We start from the raw sequence: 4,078 nt of genomic DNA on the forward strand, positions 1-4,078 counted from the left end.
GGCGAATCATGCGAGCGGCAGCTGTGGGGGGAGCTTCTGTGCATTGGCTGCGGTCTGCTGCCGTTGCAGCCGCTCTTTCAGTCACTGGGTGACCGCGAGGCGAGGGGTAACAGCAACTGCCGCAATTTCTTGATTTCCATCTTCCCCAGCCGATTCACCGTCACTGTGATGGTTGATGTCGTATCGCTAGGTGGCGTGTTTGAGGCGGCAGCAGCAGCGAAAGTCTATGTAGAGCCCAGTACGGGCAAGAACATCTGATTCTCGCTATCGAAGCTCGCTGATTCGTCCCATTTCGTTACTAACGCCTGTGGTATAGACAGGATACGGTGCTTTGCGGAAGGAGTAAACGAAGAAAATAGAAGTGCGCTCATCGCAGCGACCGATCGGTACTGCAAGAAACGGTCTGCTATATTGAGCACCTGAGTAGCAATCACCGTACTTGTAACACTGGGAGGGCCAACAAGGGCGACGGAAAAGCTGTACTAAATACTTTTCGGACGATACGCGCCATTGCAGGGTCCACTACCCGCCATGCCCGATTAACCATAGCCAGAAGCCTGTTCTAACATCTGCTAAACATGCCATAGGGTGTGCAGTATCAGCCATGTAAACAATCAAAGCTTTACATTAAACGCACAAGGAACGTCAACAGCTAATCATCACACTAGTAGCTAGATTGCCCCCTTCGAGATGTCACTCTCCCCTACGGTACACACCACAAGAGGCGACGGCGTCGCGCGTGTCGAGCTGAAAAAGACCTGTTGCTCTGCCACATCGCAGTTCTTCTTCTCACAGAAAGACAATCATTGTATCAGAAGACTCACATCATGCTCGCTGCACAGAGGTAATAGCATTGAGGCTGGGCGATCGGCTCATCTCTGAAGAGGAAACAAGCCGGCCAAACCTTCGCGCCCGGATCATGATGGAAGTTACGGTTGAGTACTTTACGCGCGCATTCATTCGGCATCACGGATTGACGGTGAGCTGTCACTGCCGCTACGAGATTTCAAATGGTGCTCGTGGAAGTGATTGCTCGGTCCAGTGTAGCGCAGCATGAATCGTAGTTCCTCTAACTGAATTAATTACCGTAAACGGATCAAGGTGGGCAGTAATGCGCCGATTATACGACGAAAGAAACAAGTCCGGAAGTGGACTGGGATGCTTTTGCAGAATTTCGCTACGATAACACTCATCACTGCCGGCCGTGAACGGGGCCTTAGGCAGATAGGACATAGAAAATAGATGGGTTTGTTCAAGAAAAATTATTTGTTTTTATTATAGCTTTTTGGCTTGCGCAGAAAAACAACTTTAGCGGCGGCGTTGGCAACTGATGTAAGGAGCTGATTTCCAATCCGGGTTGAATACCAATGACGGAGATAATGCGTTCGTGAACTAATTATACGTAAAATAACATTATAGTACAGAGTTTTTCGTAATGGTGTTTTAGGAAAAAGAGGTATTGGCCAAAAGGCATTTCGATGTGGTTTGATGCGCCTAAGTAAACGTAACATATAATAAATTATAAAATGTTACGTCGCTCGTCAGTTTGCCGTATCAATTTTAATAATTTCCGGTAGTGATGATTGATGATCTTAAAATACCACATACAACCTCAACATATACGCGGCATACTTATACCAATTAAGGCAACAACGTTTCTATGTGAGCTACTATATGGTAAGGTATACTCGATTACGTTTTCTAGATAATAACATCAGGAGAAGCCGTTTAAGGAGGATAGTCCTCAAGACAGAGACGAACGTTGTCTAAACGACCAACACGTGCTAATAAACACAGTCATATTTCTGCAATGGTTGGTTTCTGTAAACTTTAGTCGTTAAGTAAACATAAAGGAGAACGAGCTAAAATCAACAGTTTCCATTAACACTAACTTAAAGGCTTCGGTGGTACGGTGCGTTCTTTTGAATCGATCAATGCTGAATTAAGCGAACGCTAAAACGTCGAAGGCTGATCCTACATACACGGTCGCAAAGAATATCTGTTTCAAAAAATTGACTAGATTGCAATGGGCCCGTTCATGCTTCTATCAAAATCAGAAGAGGAGCTAGTTCGGTAACAATCGAGAATAGACATGAAATAAGAAAATCCTATGTTTTAGCATAATATGTGTATGGGTATCAGTTAGCGACTGATAACTTGTATGTAGTTCCACTCATCTGTTATTCTTTCTCACATGATATATTAATCAGTTACAGAAAACCACACAAAGGTTTTCAGTCAAGTCCTAATATTCCATGGCGTCATAATTAACAAACAATTGTCCTCTTCGCAGAAATTAAAGTTTTGTTAACTAACATATTTTCAGATACGAAGCAGGAAGGCTCTATCAGCAATCAGGTGAGGTTTACTATAGGGTTACTTCTGTCTAAAACCATAGTCGGAATATATATCACAGACCTTATCTCCTACGAAAGGGAAGCGTGCGTATGAGGCAACGCTGACATGTAACCAAGTACAGCTTAGGTTCTTGTGGGCTGATAACTTGCGACCAAATAGTTAATACTGCCCAGAAAAGAGTGATCCTGGTGTGTCGATTTCGTTAGGTTGAAGTTATTCTATTGCGGACATCCCCACAGAATCCGGAACGCATACAAACATCGATTTAATAAAAGTAGCGACTTGAATACATATGCTACGATCGAATATTGATGTTGTCCTAATTAGACAGAGCCTGTTTATAACCATTCACTGTCCTGCAATTTGTCTTTCCTTCTCGATCACTTCTTGAAAACAGAATTTTTTTTAGGATACATAGGAAACACATAATCGTTGCCTTGGCAACGATATGTGTTTCTTGGCTTTTAGGGCTCTATTTGGCTCGATAATATTCCACGTAGAATCCTATAATGTTTCCTTTGTCTTTGGTGATGGGCTAAGATCTTAGTCTGGCTCTAATACGTTTGTGAATAATGTAGCCAGTTTTATGATACTGACGTTCAAATTTTTTTAATTTTATTGCCTATTTCACTATATTTAATTGGTGCGTGGCGTGTTTAGGTGTGATCAGAACTGTTTGTGTGGACTATATCTCACGTAATGCAATTTCACATGGTTTTTGAAATGGTAATGAAGAGCAGATTTTAAAAATCGACCACGTAACTGTCATCATTGGGAAACGTCTCGGTTTCCCCAACGTCAATTTGCTAACAAAAATAACAACACCTTTTCCGTAGCTGATTTTGAAAGTAAGCGGGATTCTCGACCTGTTCGTCTCATCACTTGTGCTCAGCAGAATGTCCCGTGATCCGAAAAGCTCAAAACATGCTCATGTCGTACAGGAGAAAACTATTCAGATTAACTGAGGATCGCTCATACGGAACGTACAAAAGACATTTAGCGAAATGCAACTTCTTGTTCGGCCAGAGAAACAAGACGTATTTCGAAAAAATGACAACGTCGAGATCAACCCGCGCCATTTTAAGATGTATCCTGCCCTATCGCAAAGACTGCTAGTTATTCTTCTCTAGGAAATTAAAATCTATTATCGCGGTATAGGCCAGTTCTAGAAACTACATTGCAAATTACAGCGCACCTTGTGCTGCAAATTTGGAAACGAGTGTCTGCTGCACATTCGTCCGTTATAGGCGGCATACATTAACCACTTCTACAACCTGATATATATATATATATATATTCGGTACAAAAGCGTTGCTTGATCCCGAACGAAATAATAGCAAATGTAAGTACAGCGAATGAATGGAGTGCCATCATCAGATCGTGCCCGCGGAATCAATCGGTGCAAACCAGATGGTGGTGATACTAACGAAATACCCTAGCCTTGAAGTGTCCTACAAAAAGTGCACTATTTATTTTCATTTATTTTTTCTTCGTCTAAGTAGGCTTTATATTTATTTAAATTATCTATAAATCTAAAATATAGACAGACCATATCTCGTTTCGAAATGTTATAGGTCGCTGCTATTTCTCCCCAATAGAGTAACAAGTTCGCAAGTCTCTAACGATGAAGGAGTAACACGTTTGCTTATTAAACCCAAGGAGGTATAAAACCATCCAAGCTGAAAACGAAATATAAATACACTTCTTCTTGTTCTGGTGA

Source organism: Varroa jacobsoni, unplaced genomic scaffold (assembly GCF_002532875.2).
Source record: "Varroa jacobsoni isolate VJ856 unplaced genomic scaffold, vjacob_1.0 scaffold_61, whole genome shotgun sequence".
Classification (NCBI taxonomy): Eukaryota; Metazoa; Arthropoda; class Arachnida; order Mesostigmata; family Varroidae; genus Varroa; species Varroa jacobsoni.